The following is a 17,929-nucleotide window of genomic DNA, read 5'->3' as shown; positions in this document are numbered from 1 at the left end:
GATTTGGAAATGGCGTGGTTTCCCTGAGAAGTTATAAGCAGTGCACAGCAGCCTTCCCAGTTAAGAGGCCCAGAAACTTCCTCAGATCAGAGACAGCCTCCTTGGCTGCCCCACCCCTCCCATGCTTGGCATGCTGACCCCTCCTCCTCTTGGCCTTGTGTGGGAGGGAGGCCTTTCCTAGGCAACCCCCCCCCCAGCTGCTGGGGCCTCCCATCTATGCCGAATGTGTCTTGTGTTTGTGTGGTCTCCCCATTACAATGTGAGCCCCGAAAGGGCAAGGGCTGCTGTTGCCTTTTGTATCTGCAAAAACTGAGAGCACTTGGTGAGTTCATCCTTTCTGCCTAGCAGAAGGACTTGGTCACTTAGGGCAACACCTCTTTGGAGGCCTGCCTTACATAAAACACTTTTTTTTTTTTTCGAGGAAGGAAGACAGACAGACTTGACAGTCTCAAGGCTAGAAGTCTACTCTCTAGGTCATTGCCTCATTCCTCTCTCCTCCATATTGCCTGGAAAGAAGTTCCTTAAGCACTCTGTCACTAGTTGATGACTAGCCCTGTCTTGCTTTGTTCACCGCCACATTTAGTCTTCTTGCCTTTCCCTGAGCTCTGTCTTAGCTCAGTAATGAACAGGTTCGCTTCCTGCCAGAGCCTTAGTGCCGCCCCTAGCTCCCCACTGCAGCTCTAGTCCCCAGAGGGTCTCCAGTGGAAATCTCCTACCTGTGCTCTCTTCTTCAGGATTGATTTGTGATCCCTCCTCCCCTCTGGGCCTTAGGCTGCTTTCCTGATTGCTTTTGTGTGGATTGGAGGATACCTAAGCCCTCAGGAGGGTTGTTACAGACCTGTCTAGAATAAGGAAATCCCCCATAATAAAGACCTCCCTGGGAGGGGGAGGCTGAGAGAGGTTGGGTTTAGGAAGTTCTCATCATAGGTAATGTTATGCTAAATAACTTTTTAAGTTGGAAACTTCAAAAATGAATGAAAAAGCCCAGCATTCTTTTGCTATGGTAACCAAGGTAACTGAAGTTCTTGAGGCTGTGGAGAAGGGATGGGGGAGGAGACTTTTGGCCCCACGTAGGGCAGTTTGGGTGGGGTTATCTGCTGATCTTCAGGGGAGGGGGCCTAGTCTAGCTAAGACTTCTCCTTTCTGGGTGATCTCAGGCTTTGGGAGAGGGCTTGGTTACCACCTCCTGATAAGAGGAGAGGGAGATAGCTGGAGGAAAAAGAGCTAATGCCTTGGATTGTGTAAGCACTGGCCCAAGGATCCACAGATTTCCTTTGGCTTCATTCTAAAGCCTAAACAAATCCCCTGAACCCAGTCCTGAAGGAATGGGATTGGGAGTTGGCCATCTGGTGAAAAGGGGCCTCCCAGGCTGGAGAAAGGGAAAGAGCCAAAGCAATCAGTGAGAGCTCTGGTTGTATTCTGTTGTGGTCCTTTTGAAGTTGTAGGGACAAGGGAACCTGGAAGGCCTTCAGAATGGGAATGATCTCCAAGGACCATTTCTGCTTTGAAAATGGATGATTCTTCACCTTTATGCCAAGGGCTTTATTTCCCTCTTTCTAAATGTTGAAAAAACCCAGGCTTCTCTCAGGCCTTTTGACCTCTCTGTGAAGCTCTGCCCCAGCTTCAGCTACTACCCACCTCCTAACTGAGCATTTCCCCTTTTTTTTTCCAGGAGTTCAGCGACCTCATGCTACCCACTGATTATTCAGAGACACACCTGGACTGGTGACTCCCAAGGTAAGTGAATGGAGTGAGAGGCTAGTGAGCCATGTTGCTTGGGGGTTGGCCAGGAACAAGCTGGGGGCAGCAAAGCTAGTGGGAACTGAGAATATGGGAAGTGGTACTGAGGTGATTGGCCTAACCTGGCCTGTGCGCCCCTTTGCTTTTGTGCTTTTCATGAAGTTTTGGTGTCTAATGGGGATAAGGACTGACCTTGTGATTTCCTAGGTCTAGGGAACTCCCTTCACCAACGCACTTTGTCACCTTTGTTGCCTAGAGCGCTGAAAGGTTTAGTGATTGGCCCAGAGTCCTTTACTCTTCTTGCAGCATAACTGAGTACAGCTCATTGACTGCCTGCACATATAGAGGCTGATGTCAGGTGAAGTTGGCAAGCATTTATTAGATGCTTATTGTATGCCAGGCCCTGCCTTCAGGGACCTCCAAGTCTAAAGAGGGAGACAACAGGCAGAGTGCTCAGTACAAACAAGCTAGAGACAGGATGTGTTGGAGGAACTCTGAGGGAAAACAATCAGGGAGACTTAGCCAGGTTTTCTGTGGAAGGTGTGGGGTTTTGGCCTAGGCCTGGAAAAAGCCTGGGAGGCCAGGGGGCAGAGACAAGGAGGGAGAGCATTCCAGGCTTAGGCTACAGCTAATGAAAAATTCCTGAGTCATGAGATGGTGTATTTTGTGAGAAGACTACCCAGGATTCCTGTGTCCCCTGGTCTCTAAGTACATGGAGGGGAATAAGGTGTAAGAAGACTGGCAAGGTAGGAGGGGACAAGGTTGTGAAGAACTTTAAGAGCCAAATCGAGGACTTTGTGTTTGGTCCTAGAGGTGCTAGGGAGCTACTGGAGTTTATTGAGTGGAGCAGTGACCATATCAAAAGAAGGCCAATTTGACAGCTGAGTGGGGAGAGCCTAGGGGCAGGTATAAGCCCCCCCCCCCCAGCAGCCATCGCAGTGGTCCTGGTGTGAGGTGAAGGGGCACCTGCACTGAAGCGGCAACAGCAGTGTCAGAGGAGAGGAGGTGGATTTGAAAGATGTGATTTATGATGCCTTAGGGTTGGGTAGGGGGTGTCTGATAGCCTAGGATCTAGTCTGGGAGACCTTTATTTTTGTGTACTTATATACTTAGGAACCTTGGACTTCATTTCAGTAAGGCTTGTGTCCTGGGGGCGTGGGGTCGCTGTTGATTGGATTAGTACTCTGTCCAGTGCCTGATGACTTCCTGGGAGGGCACATCCTTGGTGGCCCCCTGCATTCCCATACACACTGACCTTCAGCTGTGGCAGCCTGTTCTAGGAAAAAGGGTAAGAGGAATCGATCTGTGGCCTTGGGGGGTAGAATCGCACCTTTGTCCTTTTCTTCCATCCCTTGTGTCTGGGCCTTGGGTTCCTCAAGCAGAAAATGATTGGGTGGGTTGTACTATAGCAGCTATTCTTAACCTGGGCACCCAAGGCCTTGTTGGAAAAACCAGGCGATTTCCAGAATCGTTGCTCACATTCCTGTAACACTTGGAGGTGTGTAAAGCCATTGCTGGGCTTAGTTGTTCCTCCTAGCTTCAGGGGACTAGATTATTAAAGAATTGGAGCCAGTGGAGAGAGAATGTGCCTTGTGGTCAATGTGAACAACAACATGTACTGAGCTCCCAGTGCAGATGTAGTGGTGACTCTGGTGACTCTCTGGGCTTCCTGCTGAGAACAGGACAGGGTACAGCTTCCTGCCCCCATCCTCCTGGGAGTCCTTCCATTTTGTTCTTCCTGCCATCTCCTGGGCTTCTGGCTCTGCCCCAGTCACTTTGGGGCTGGTGAAGCAGCAGGAGCCTCAGCTTGGATACCATCCCTATCCCTGTGCTAGGTGATCAAGTCTACTGGCCTGACCCCCTGCCCACAGAGAATGGGTTTTTTCTCCTTCCCAGGCTGAGCCACAGTGTTTTCTGAGAGATGTTAGTGTCAAGTTCAGTTATTCCAAGAGGCAGTCTAGAGTCCCCAAGTTAAGAAAACCTTTTTTGTTATTAGTGGCCATAGTAGGAGTTGGGAGCTTTTGAGGAAATGGGGGGGGGGGTAATCTGTGGAGAAATTTGACCTAATTGGGTTGGGTGGTGTGTTTGAAACAAGGACTGATGAAAACTTTCTCAAGATTCGAATTTTAGTTGACCAGAAAGGATCTGGCCAAGTTACTTGACCTCTGACCCTCTTAGAGTTCCAGGCAGCTCCCAAAGACTGGAAGTTTCAGAAAAGGTGCCCACTTTCCTTGGTAAAGAGAGTTTCTACCTTGGAGTATCTTCTGCCTGTGAAATCCTAGGTTTTGACACTTCCAGCCCAGTGGTCCTCATTGGAATTCATTTGGCAAGCAGATTGTTGTTGTGGGGCAGCTAGGTGTCACAGTGGATAAAGCACCAGCCCTGAATTCAGGAGGACCTGAGTTCAAATCTGGCCTCAGACACATGACACTTATTAGCTGTGTGACCCTGGGCAAGTCACTTAACCTTCATTGCCCTGCAAAAAAAAATCTGGCAAAATCTAGCCTACCATACAACAGCAATGCTACCTGGGAAGGTCTGTAAGGTGCCCTCTAAGATGCTGTGGTTCCCTATCCCTGTCAGCATCATACTGTTCACATGCAACTTCTCAAGGGCTTTTTATTCCAAACTGATTTTAAGTAGGTTGTTTGGGAAGCTCTTGTCTGAATGTTCAGTTACAACCGTATGTCATTAGCCACTCTGACCACACAGCTCCTCAGAGAATCTTTCTCACCCTCCAACAGCTTTACTTGAGAATGGGCATATCCCACAACTTCTCCATCTCCTCAAATTTGAAATTCCCATTTTCCTACCATAGCCAAGTTTTGGCCTCTCCAGCAATCTCCTTGACCAAGTTCTCTGCCTTCATTTTGATTCCCCTCTGGCTTCTCTACCTTTCACAGCTGATCTTGACCACACAAGACATGACTTCCATGTGTGACTATTTCTTCTTCCCACCTTTCAGCATTTTAACAACTGAGCCTTATTCTTAAGTAACTACTACTATCAATTTTTTTTTGGCTTCTGTTCCTGAGCTGCTAAGGATAAATCGATCTTTAAAGATTTATTGAGGCCTTCTGTTCTGATGCCGCATCATTTGCCCATATTTTCTCTGACCCCAATCGTCTGTATTTTTAAAATTAATTCCTATTTAGAACAGTTTTGGCCATGTGGGTATTAATTTCTTAATATTATATATCAGTAAAGGATTGACTGCATGTCTCCCTAACTTCTCATGGTCTCAGGCTGTGAGACCTAGGCTGTCCTAAGAGGGAGGGCTCTAAGCACTAGCCAAGAGGGAGCTCCAGGCCTCTTCCAGGAGTTCTTAATCCTCTTTTGATAGAGGCAGGTCATTATACATTGATCAAAGCTAATTGATTAGCATCATTCATCATTAGCATCATTGACTTGACTTGAGGGTGGTCTACATTAAAATGAACTCTACCCATAACATCAGGAAGAAGAACCCTAGCTGAAGGGCCAAGGCTAAGTCTGTTATCTAGGTGTGGTTTGATCCCATCAGTCTTTCACTGAGCTAGACAAAAGAGTATCTCCACTTTTGTTCCCTTGGGTTTGTCCCAGATTAAGAACAGGACTTTCTGGAGTGTGGGGGAGAAAGGACTAAGAAACTGATCCCCACGCCATGCTGTTCTACATATAGACATTTCTGGTTTTTAACCAGTGCCAGAGAATTTGTATGATTCTTGCTTTATAGGATAATTTGACCTCTGGTATCACTGCTGCCTTCATTCTTGCTTCTCCCCACCCCCATCATTTATTTCTCTTGTAAATTTTTAGGGTTATAGATTTAGATTTTCCAAGAACTTGAGGGGTCACCCAGCCCGGCCTCTTCATTTTTCAGATGGACAAACCGAGGGCCCAAAACAGTGAAATGCCTCGATCCCAGTCCACCATCATCGGTGGCAGAGCCAGGGATTCAAACCAAGGCCCCTGACTCCAGTGCCACATGTGCTTCTAGATCTTTTCTTTCCCATGTGAATTTAGCCCACCACAGTTCATGGTGGCACGTTATGTATACCCTAATATTGGTAGACATAGCCTGTTGATGAAAGCATTCGTTCCTCACCCTGCTTTTATGATGTGCCAGGGTGTTGCTGGTGAATTTAAGGTGAAATATGTGTTTCACAAAATAAAACTCTCTCACTTTATTTTTGGTTTATTCAGCATTTTATTTTTCCCCAATTAAATGTACAAACAATCTTAATATCCATTTAAAAAACTTTGTTTCACCTCAATTTTAAAGCATACCCAGCACCTCCTTTTAAAGGAGTTGGGGTGGAGTGGGGTGGGGGTGGGTTTGAAGTTCCAGACTGTGGTATAATGCAGGGGCTTCTTAAACTTTTTCTACTTGTGACCCTTTTTTGCCTGAGAAATTTTTATGTGACCCCTGGTATGTAGGTATATAAAATAGGTACACAGAACCTTTTGCTGTTGCCAAATTTTTGCTACCCCCACATTCAGTTATGGGACCCCATATGGGGGTTTAAGAAGCTAGGATATAGTGAGAAGTCAGGTCAGGAGATCTGGCCTGGCACCCTGGGTTTGCCACCTACTAGCTGTCTCAGCCTGCCCAAGGTAGCTCTGTTGCCTTATGTGTACAGTGGCCATGCTAGTTGTAGTACTGCTTCTTACAGGGCTGGAAGGGTCAAATGAGACCCTGTGCAAAATGCCATGCCATCATAAGCCACTATTGCACTCTCTTCTAACAGCTCCCCGTGCCAGGGGGCACTTACACACCATGTGGGTGGGGTTCAAGCTTGATTGGGGTCTTATAATCAGAGGACCTTTTGAGATGGGTTGGGAGAAGCTCATCACCAGGGTGGCCCAATGGTGTGCTGGGTGGGGTTTGTGGTCACTGTCACTCTGGAAGACTTTACACTGGCCAGAGCAGGGCGGGATTGCCAACACTGATACAATCCTGGCTCTTTGTTGGGAATCAATGACTTGACTAGCTTTCACAGGGCTGACCCAGGCTACATGACCCTCTGGCAATTGGACACTTGCTTGTAGGATCCCAATCTAGAGCTGGAAGGGACTTCGGAGGTCCTCATTTAACAGATGAGGAAACTGAGTGTTTGGTTTTAGTGACGGCTCTTCTCGCAAGGCCTGAGTTTGCCAACTGGCCCCTCACTCATCCAAACCTGCAAGGCCAGTCCCCATGCTCATCATGCCTTAATGCCATCTAAACACCTAGGCAGCATGCACAATCTGGAGTAACCTAATTTTCTTTGAGGCCTGCCTAATGGATGGTGTCACTGTGCCGGGGAATTTCCTTGACTTTTCTTGCACAACCTCAATAGTAGTTCCTTGAGTATCTGGCATTTATGGGCGTGTGTACTGTGAAGTGTAAATAAGAATCCATTTGCAAAAGAGGTGTTTGGGCGGATGAATTAAGCCTTTGACTTGTCTTGTTTGCTTGAGGGCCCTGCCTCCATTGGCCTGGCAGCAGGAATTCAGAAAACTATTGAAATCTATAGGGTCTTTCAGTTCATTAAAAAAAAAAAAACCAACCAGGTGTTTTCGAGCTACATTTAGCTGTGGTTAGCAGTCAGTTTATGAACCACCTTGATACCTACAGCTTGCTAATTGTGGTGCCACAGAAACTGCAAAGGGACTATTACCCCCGCGAATGTTTTCTGCCTTCCAACTTCAACTTGGAAAAATTACAGACATTTTCCAATCTCCTTACTTTTTCTCCTGTTCCTGTTTTCTTTAAACTTTCAGAAGATCAATTCAGACTCAAACTTTTTATACGTGGTCCTACCCTAGGATTAGGCACAAACCTCATAAAGTGAGGTTGGGAAACAAGCCCATTTTCTTCTTAAAGGCACTGTGTGGTTTGCAAAGTTGGCATTTTTGAATCACTGCCTGTAGTAAGATTCCCAACAGAATCTGCTCTCCAGGTGCACAGCATTAGGATAGTGTCTGAGACCTCAGGGAAATGCTCAAGGAAGAAACTCTTCTAAGCCACATGGGTCCTGTCGAGTAATACAGTGGCAGTGGCTCCGTGGCCCCCATTGACCCAACCCAAAAGGGCCTTGATTCTTGACTAAGTGTTCCAATCATTGGTGTCTCTGCCAGTGATTCAAATATTGAAAGTGAATCTACTATTTACAGTCATAGATTTAGCCCTAAAAAGGGACTGACTGAAAGATCCAATGATCTCATTTTATAGGGAAGGAAAGTGAGGCCAGCCTCCCCTGGGTCAGCCTGCAGAATCCTGATTTCGTTATTTGTAGAAAAGAAGCTGCCAGATTGATCTTTAGCAAAGTGCTTAGGCTCATTTGACCCTAGGGAGTGACTACCAGGCATTATGCTATTATTCCCATTTTGCAGATAAAAAACTGAGGTAAAGAGAGTTTAAGTGACTTGTCTAAGATCATATGTTCTTCGTTCTGTAAGAGGATCATGAATGACATCAGGAGGTAATGTCATGACTTGCTGTGAATTGGATTTAAGTGAAGCAGGGCTGTGCAAAGTCACCAGCCTCACTCAGTCTTCCAGAACCATCTGGATCCAGTGGCAAGATATAGATCAGGACGACTAGAGATGGTCAAGGATGCAGTGGCCTTTTTTAAGCTAAGGTCTTTTCCAAGTCTTAGTTTGTCTGAGGCAGTGCCCATTCAGTGATAAGAATGACCTCTTTTACCCAGTCAAAAAAAACCCCAAACTAAAATCACTTTGGGAGGGTTTCTGGCCAAAACAGAAACAATTGCTATTTGCACTCACTTTGAGCCCAAACCATGACCAAGTGAGGCTAGGTCTGGGACCTATTGTAGCCCTCCTTCACTCAAATGCAAATTCACTGCAAATCATGCCATCACCCTGATGTCATGGTCCTCTTATTCAGAACGAAGGTCGAAGTACAACAATAGAATTGTTGGCCAATTAGTGAGAGCCATGGTGGTTTGGGTTTACGATATGACCCTTAAAAAAGAAATCTAGCCCATAAACCCCAAGCTATCTTGGGAGGTTTCATCCATCATTAGAGACATTTGAACTCGGGTCTTCTAATTACAAATCCAGTGTTCTTTTCAAGAAGTCATGGACCCACACCTCCTTGCTCAGCAGAAACTTCTGAGTCATTCGGATCATTTCAGAGGATCCCAGGATGTTAGAGCGGGGGGTGGGGGGGCACTATTTGACAGATTTTACCTTCATTTTACAAATGAGGAAACTGAGGCCCTCCCCAAAAGTTAGGCAAAGTCGGATGGTAATTATGTGTCACAATTGAGATTTGAAATTCCATCCTCTGACTCCAACTCCAGCCCTCTTTTCACTGTCCCAGAGCTGCCTGGTCCAACCCCCTCATCTTACAGATGACCAAACCGAGGTTGGATGCCCCCATCACACAGATAGGCAATGACTGAGCTAGAATTTAAACCCTGCCCCTCTCTCTGACTCCACACACCATGCTCTTTACACTGCATCAAAGCTTTTCTAAAGTCTAAGATGGTAAACAAAATTATTGTTAATTAAATGTTTAATTCATGCTTATTAGCATAGGCTGTTTAGCTTGAGGTTTAATTGCTTACTGGCGCCCTGCCTTTCAGGCTACACCCCCACCTAAGTATTAATTCATGGACATTTTTCCCCATTTCTTTGGATTGCTCATTTTCTTCATTCCTTACGGCACAGGAATATTCCCTTACATTCATATACCTTAATTGATTCAGCTTTTCCCCAGACATTGGTCACACGGTTTTCTAGCACGGGGATATTTTATATACCAACAGGTATTTTTGTCTGTTGATGGTATCCCCGGATCTAGGCCTCACGAAGGACTCGCTGAGCCAGAGGGGTTTTTAGTGTTCTTATTTTCTCATTGTTTTTATGTAAGTTGTGTCTGTGTGTGTCTTGGCAGGTCAACAAACTCTTAGATCCTTGGAAACATTTAGTTATTTCCTAACAGATTTTCTTTTGAGAAAAAGAATGTGTATCATCATGTTGATTATTTTTGTGGATTAATAATTGTATTAGGTACCCAAAATGATTTTAGCCTCCACTTTGCCATGGCCTCTTCCCTTCCCTTTTCCTCCTCCTGAGCTGGCCCCGGCCGGCTCTCCCAGAACATTGCCGATCGTTGGCATCCTGGCTTCACCCCTGTTTTTATTGGAAAAACTTCTAATGTTTCTCAATTACAAGTAACGTGAGCTCTTGGTTTCAGTTACATTTTTTCCTTCACCGTGTTAGAGAGCATTTTGTTTCTCAGCTAGCGTGTTTTTAACGTAAACGAATATTTGTATTTTATTGAAGGTTTTTTCTGCGACCATTGATATGAACAGATGTTTTTAATTGCTTTTGTTACTGATATGATTTAGTATGTTCATTGTTTTCCTCTTAAACTACCCTTACATGCTTGGTATAAATTCTGCTTGACCATAATGAATAAATTTGGCGGGAGGCGAGGGGGGAGGGTTGTGAAGTATGTTTTCCAGCACTTTGCTTAATATTTTTCAAGTCTATATTCCTTACTTATACAGGTTTGGGATTCTTTTTCTGCGCCTTATTCTTCCCAGGCTAGGTCTTAGCACCGTATTTGTCTTGTGGAATAAATGAGTAGAACGCTTTCTTTGCCTATTTCCCCGAACAATTTCTATAGCATAGGGATTCTTTGTTCTTTAAATTTTTGATAGAATTCACTTGGGAAACATCTAATCCTGGGTTGTTGTTTTTTCCAGGGGCAGTTCATTTGTAGCCTGGTGTGAGTTTCTCTTTCTGAACTTTCCTATTTTCTGTTGGACTGAGTTGAATATTTTATATTATTGTAGATATTCATCCATTACATGGACATTTTCAGTTTGCTGGTAACTAAGTGTGCATAATAGTTTCAGATCATTTTCTTTCTTTCCTCTCCCTTGTGCTCTCTTGCTTCAAATTTTTCATTTTGCTACTATGCTTTGCTTTTTGGGGATTGTTAGCCCAGCCGAAGGGTAGCAACTTATTCATCGATCCCACCCTTTGTTAATTTTTGTTTTCAGTTTTGTTTGTTTCACTTTTTCTATTTTTATTTTTTTTGTCCTTGTTTTGTATTCATCTGTTTTGAAATTTCTCCTCCACTCATTAATCTTTGCTTTTCCTTTTTGGTTAATATTAATATTAATATTAATATAGAGTTGCCTTCTTGATCACCACTTCTGCTGTCTTGTACATTTTGATATGCTGTAGTATTGCTTGTTTTATATATTTGTATATTTTTTCACACATCCATATACATACATGTTATGACATTGTTATTATATAACAAATTATATCACTATGTTATATAATGATATATAATATATATTGTCTTTTTAAAAAGTGTTTCTATTATAATTTTGTCCTTGACCCTTCACATAATTTAGCAAATCATTTTTAGTCTCTTTTGGTCAGCTTTCCCTGATTATTTTCATCACATCGTGATCTAGAAAGCACATGTTTGATATTTCTGCTTCTCTGCATTTGTGGGTCTGTTCTCTATGCCCTAGAGCGTGACCAACGTTTGTGACAGTCCCCGGAGTGTTTGAAAAATCAATATGCTCTGGAACATGGCACGGCCACGTTTTTCCATGAATTCACTAAATCCAGTTTTGTCTGCATCCCGTCCCCTTTATGTCTCCAACTACTTTATTTATCTTTCTGTTTGACTTGTAAATTTTCTAAGAGTGGAATATTAGTCTCCTCCTGTTGATTTCTTATTGGCTTGGCTTTTTTCCCCCTTAGGAAAATTTTCCTTTACATATTTATTTCCTCGGTTGTTTGTTGTATGCATATTTGATGCTGATTGCATTTTACCAAGGAATGGGGGCAGCATTTAATGGAGTCTGTGGACTCATCTGCTGTTACTGAGCCACCCAGGCCTGTCACTTAACCTTTCCAGTCCTCAGTTTCCATTTTTAGAAAATAGAGATAATAATGTTTCTGTTCCCTGTGGCAATCGGCCAACAAACCTGTGTTAAGCAGTGCATCAGCCGCCAAGAACACAGAGGCAAAACGGAAACAATCCCTTTGCTCACGGAGCTCACGTTTTGTGACAGCAGGGGCTTGTCCCCTTTTCTGGGTCCTGCAACCCTCTCCCTCTTTTGGCCGTCTGTCTGCTGAAGTAGCCTGTGGCTGGACCTCGGCTCACAATCAGGTATAAGTCTGTCAGTAAGCATTTATTAAGCCAGGCAAAGTGCTAAACGCTGGCAATACCAAGAAAGGCACAAGATAGTTTCTGCTCTGAAGGGAGAGGCGACATACAAACAACTGTGTACAAATAAGCTAGAAACTGTGTCTCTGTTGGACACGGTTAGCAAAGGGAAGGAAGGCACTCCAATTAAGAGACTGGGAAAGGCTTCCTGGGGAAGGTGGGATTTTAGCTGGGTCTTGAAGAAAGCCAAGGAGGCCAGGAAGATGCATAAGATTCCAAAGAAAAACAATTATATGTGGAAATTTGTTGAACATGATTGTACATGTATAACCTATAGCAGAGTGCTTCCTATCTTGGGGAGCAGGGAGGGGAGGAAGGGAGAAAAATGTGGAACTCAAAATCTGACCAAAAGATTTGTTGAAAACTATCTTTACATGTAATTGGGGGAAAATAAGATACTATTAAGTTTTTAAAAAGCAATTATATTGAAATAAAGATATATTTTTTCCCATCCCAGATCATAGGCACCTACTCCCCTATAAGCTAGCCATAGTTCTCCTGTTTTAGGGGACAGAGAGAGAGAGAGAGAGAGAGAGAGAGAGAGAGAGTGTGTGTGTGTGTGTGTGTGTGTGTGTGTGCGCGCGCGCGTGCGTGCTTAGAAAAGATATGTACAAAATATTCCCATGGGGGGGGTGGCAGGGGAAGAGAGAAAAGAGAGGCCCTACTGAGCAGTGAACAGCCTCTCCAAGGACAGACAAGGTGCTTAACTTGAGCCTTGAAGGAAGCAAAGGATTCCAAGACGTGGAGAGGAAGAGGCATGGAGGGATAGCCAACACAAAGGCATAGAGATGGGAGATGGGTCTTTGTATGTATAGAGTGTATGAAGGGAATGATCTGTGATAAACTGGAAAGGGAGGTTGGGGCCAGGCTGTGAAGAGCCTTAATTGGCAAACAGGAGTTTGTATTTGACCCTTGATTCTTTTTTTTTTTTTTTTTTTTTTTGCGGGGCAATGGGGGTTAAGTGACTTGCCCAGGGTCACACAGCTAGTAAGTGTCAAGTGTCTGAGGCCGGGTTTGAACTCAGGTACTCCTGAATCCAGGGCCGGTGCTTTATCCACTGCGCCACCTAGCCGCCCTTGACCCTTGATTCTTGAAGAAGCCACCAGAACTTCTCCAACTGGAGAGTGACATTGTCAGATCTTTGTTCAAGGCAAATCACTTAAAAAAAAAAAAACCAAGGCAAATCACTTTTGCAACTGTGTGGAAGATGGACCAAAGGGAGAGAGATGGAGGCAGGGAGGTCGATGGCAAGAGGTGACAAGGGTCCAAACTGGGGGAGTGAGAAAGTGATGTTGTGAGGACATGTTTTAAACTTTCAAGTGTTATTTATTAATGGGGTGGGGGTAAGAGTTCTTATGAACATTTTTATAGACAGAAAAACGAAACTTCTATTTAGGCCAACTTGGTCACAAGTTTCTTAGTTTGCATTCTCAAGTTTGGTGATAAAAGTCACTGATTTTGGACTCAAGATGTTGGCACCTCACTGACAATGGATCTCATATCTGTCATTGTAGTTGGTCCTAATGCCTTAACCAGCTTCTCCAGGACTCTTGTCCTCAGAGTCAAGCTGTGTGAAGTCAAGACTTACTCAGGACTTTTGGTGAACTAGATAGATGGCCCAGCCTGGGTTTTGTTGTTTAGTTGTGATTCCATTTGGGGTTTTCTTGGCAGAGATACTGGAGTGGTTTTCCATTTCCTTCTCCACCTTATTTTATAGATGAGGAAACTGAGGCAAATAGGGTAAAGTGACTTGCCCAGGGTCATATAGCTAGTAAGTGTCTGAGGCCAGATTTGAACTCATGAAGCTTCCTGACTCCAGGCCTAGCACTCAATCCACTGTAGCACCACCTGGCTGCTCCTGCCTGCCCGAGTTTACCCTTGGTGATATTTAAATGGGAGATGCTATTAATGTTATAGAATCTTTAAGCCAAGGTAGACCTTGTCTAATTCTTTTATTCCCCTCTATTTTTTTTAATTTTTTTTTTTTTTAGTGAGCCAATTGGGATTAAGTGACTTGCCCAGGGTCACACAGCTAGTAAGTGTTAAGTGTCTGAGGTTGAATTTGAACTCAGGTACTCCTGACTCCAAGGCTGGTGCTCTATCCACTGCGCCACCTAGCTGCCCCCCCCTCTATTTCTTTTAATGTTTTCTACTGTGACTTTAGATTAGGCTTTATATTGCAGGCTCTTGTTTGTTTTCTTTATATTTGGATGTGTTTCTTTTTGGCTATATATTATTGGGACTTTTAAAAAGTATACTGAAACTTTTCCTTTTTTATGAGGAAAGTTTAATTCAGTTGATTTCAGGGTCATATTTAAGTCGTTTTTCATCAACCATGTATCTTGTTATATATTTTCTCAGCACAAATTATAATCCATTTTAATTCATTCTAAGGATCCAGTTCAGGAGTTTGTAAACTCTAGCATAAGCACACATTCACCCTCTCCCACATCACTAAAAGCACTTCCTGAAATTGTACTTTTACTTATGTAAATTTTCTCACACTTCCCATCTTTCCTCCCATCCCAGATATGAGAATTATTTGGGATTGCCTGCTATACCCTCTTCAAGGTGCCCTGCTTCCTCTTGTTGTTTTCCTTCTCTGGATTTTGCCAGTCAGGTATTAGTCATTATTTCATTAATGTTTCTTTGATATCCCGTTTTGCCAAGGAAGTGTGAATACTTTGAGTCATCCTTTATTCACTCCTTTACAGTTGCTTAACCCTACTGTGGTTCTTCCTTCTGGTAGATTTGAATATCAGTGGCCCTTGCCAGATCCTGTTTCCTTCAGTAGGAATGCCTGGAAGGTCTTTGAGTTACAAACAGAAACTCGAAGCTTTTCTTAGAAAAAAAGTTTGTTCTGCTTTGCTCAGTAACTACTTTGGGAGGATGAAGGTTGACTTCCCTTGCTTTTTACTATATTACATTCCAGCTTCTTCTGTCTTTTCTTATCTTGGATGACAAATCTTTATATTTTGAAATGCTGTTTTGGGGCATATGATTTGTGTCTTTCTGACCATTTGTGATATCCTCTCTCGCTGAAATTTTGAAGTTTCCTGACATTTCTGGATGACTTGAACTTGGGATTCATTTTGCATCAGTATCTTGTGAATTCTGTTGATTTGTACTCTGTCTCTTCTGTAGTTCTGAGAAGTATTTCTTTCACGTGTAAAATTCTCTAAAGGAGAAAAATGAGGAAAAATCCTTCAAAGAGGAACGTGAGTAAGGTAAGGGGACATATAACACAGCTGTCCTGTAGAAATATGCTAGTACTGTATTTTTTTTTTAGAAATCAGGGATAGGGGGATTGATCTAGAAGTTATATTTGCAGCGAGAGGATAGCTGGACCCAAGGGAAAAAATGAAGTTTCTGAGGGAGAAAGTATATAGATAGAAGATCCAAAGACCAAGAACTAAGTCTTCTGGTACATCCAGAGTTAAAAGTTGGGGAGTGTAGAGAGGAGGAAGTGCAGCCAAGGATCCAAAGAAGGAATTAGGGGTAGAGAAGGAAGAGGAGTGTCCAGACTGTGTGATAGCCTGGAAACCAAGAAAGGAGAGAGTGTCATAAAATAGGAAAGAGGTGGTCAGTAGGTCAAAGAGGATTGGAATTATTTCCCCAAATTCGGTGACCTCTGGAGGCAATGAGTTTAAGCTGTGTTATTATACCACCTACAGATGACATCCAATCTGTCTTACTTGAGGAAGCTTCACAATGCTGCAAGGACAGTGGTTGAGCTTCAATTGGAATTCTCTTCATTTAAGTCTGGCTCCCAGACTGAGCTTATACACTTCATTTTGGTAACAGTTCATCCACCCCAAAGGATCTGTAGGGCTGTGCTTTGGGTTTTTCCAGCCTTTTCTACTTTGGTTCACTTGGGCAGCAACTAAGATGCAAAGATTTTTGTTTCTTTGCTCTTCGTTTACTCAGGCAGTCAAGGACAGGACTAGGAATGGAATCCAATTCCCCTGATTGCTTTGCTGGTGCCCTGGCTAGCCTTGGATTGACTTGTACCATCCCCCCACCCTTTTGTTTTTGCCTCCACTCTTAACAGAAGGCTTTGTTGTTAGTCCCCATTAGCCTACCCCAGAGCTAGTCTCCAGCTGCCCCTTGCTCTGATGTAAGTAAGCACACATTCTCGAATTAAGGAAGAAGGTGTAGGTGGTATTTGTCATAGTTGGTAGTCACCACACCTACGGCACTTGGTTAGCCATGGCACCAGACTGAAGGACAAGCCTGCCTCGTTCAACACTACACACCCTAAAATGTCTCCCTGAATTATTCAATGGCCCCATTCATGTTTCATTGCCAAGTAAAGGGGGAGGAGACATTTTTAGTGGTTGTTTTTAATGTTTTTATTCCCCTTAAAATGACTTTGCCTTATAAAAAATAGTGTACTTTATTTGCAAGTCAGTATATATTCAGCAGATATTTCTTAAGCACCCACTGAGCTCGAGGCATACTGCCCTCTTGAACAGACCCTGAAGCAGCTTAGGCTAGGGGAGAGAAAAGACAGGGCCACGATGAAGTCTAATGCAGGCGGCCATGCAGCACGGTACTGAGTCTTAAGGGCTATAGGTATTCAGAGAAAGGGAATGGCTTCTTGGCCAGGGTAATTAGAAGAAATTCAGAATGCAGAAGCTCTGTTTACACTCGGATCAAGTAATATGCCCCAAATGAGATGAGGATTTGAGATAGAAACTTGTTCACTTAAAATTAGTGTCCAGAGTTAGAAGGAGCATCACATTTATGTCCTGAGGATTTTTCTCTTTATTTCAAGAGGTGGCTTTGGTTCAAGTATTCATTTTCACTTAAATGTTTGGAGCTGAGGAAAAAAATCACTCGTGGCCTGGCTCTGGAGCTCTGGCAGTTGGGAAATTCAGGAAGCTATTAGAGAATTTCACGTTCGAACACTAACACAGGAAAAGCAACTTGCCAGTAAAATTCCCCAGGCCTCAGTTTCCTCCTCTGTAACAGGAGGTAGTTGAGCCAGATCAGTGTTTCATAGTGTTTCGTAGAACCTCAGCATGAGAGAGGGTGTGAATGGGAGCTCTGTCAGAGTTTGGGGGCCAGCTCCATTTCCCCTTGAAAAATTAAATGTAGAATTATGCAAGTATGGAAAATATTTGTCTGGAAAGTTTTTGGTATGGAAATAGGCTTGTTTTCCTCCAACATTGCTCTAAGCACCTCTCCCTGTTAAACTAGAGAGATATTCGACAATGATCTCCAGCATTTTTACAGACTCCAGCCATAGATTTCAAGCCTCAGAGAGTTGCTAGGGCAAGTTAGTATGATGATAGCTTACTTAGATGATCCTGAAGCTTTGACAGTTAGGCTGCCTGGGACAGGGAGGGATCTTGGAGTAGTGGGTACTTTATCACATAGCATCTCAGGGAAGAAAGAAAATCAGAAATCTTTTGGGGGAAAAACAGAAAAAAGGTTGTTTTCATTCTAGCATTAACAAACCCCAAGTAAAAGAAGCCCTTCTCATACACTCAGGAGCACAGAGAAAGGCAGAATTCTGCAGCACTCTGTGGCTCTCTAGGCTTTGCTAGGGACTGTTTTATGTGCCTTGGAAGCTGACCTGCTTGTCTGGGATTCTTTTTGCCTTTCTTTTTTCTTTTGTGTGTTCATTTTTCAAAAATGCTTCAACAACCTCCTTTCTTTTTCTCCTCTTCTTTCTTTTCCTCTCCTTTCCTTTCCTTTCCTTTTTTTTGGGGGGGGGCAATCCTAGCCCTAGGTTCCCCTCTCCCCTTTTAGCTTCCCCCACCCCATTAAAAAAGGGAAAAAAAGAAAAGAAAAACGTGGTTCTTATACCAACAAATGCACATTGCTCTGGCTGTGTCTGCAAATCTGCAAATGTGTGGAACCCTTCACCTTTAGTCAGTGGCACTTGGTCACCACATCAATCAGACAAAGTTCTTGTGTTTCTGGTGGGGGTGTTACTGAAATTGTTTTCCTGGTTCTGCTTACTTCACTTGTGTCAGTTTCTTAAGTTTG

General features: G+C 43.6%; 1 protein-coding gene across 3 annotated transcripts in view; it reads left to right on the top strand.

Moving 5' to 3' along the window:
• Window positions 1–17,929, top strand: part of CLCN5 (chloride voltage-gated channel 5) — a 100,203-nt gene that overhangs the window by 28,846 nt on the left and 53,428 nt on the right. For all 3 annotated transcript variants that reach the window (XM_043974963.1, XM_043974959.1, XM_043974960.1), the window contains exon 2: window positions 1,673–1,737. The gene's annotated coding sequence lies outside the window, so the exon portion shown is untranslated. The remainder of the gene's footprint in view (window positions 1–1,672; window positions 1,738–17,929) is intronic.

This window comes from Dromiciops gliroides, chromosome X (genome assembly GCF_019393635.1).
Source record: "Dromiciops gliroides isolate mDroGli1 chromosome X, mDroGli1.pri, whole genome shotgun sequence".
Classification (NCBI taxonomy): domain Eukaryota; kingdom Metazoa; phylum Chordata; class Mammalia; order Microbiotheria; family Microbiotheriidae; genus Dromiciops; species Dromiciops gliroides.
Note: the sequence above shows the minus strand (reverse complement) of the source record. Positions and strands in the feature narration are given on the sequence as shown.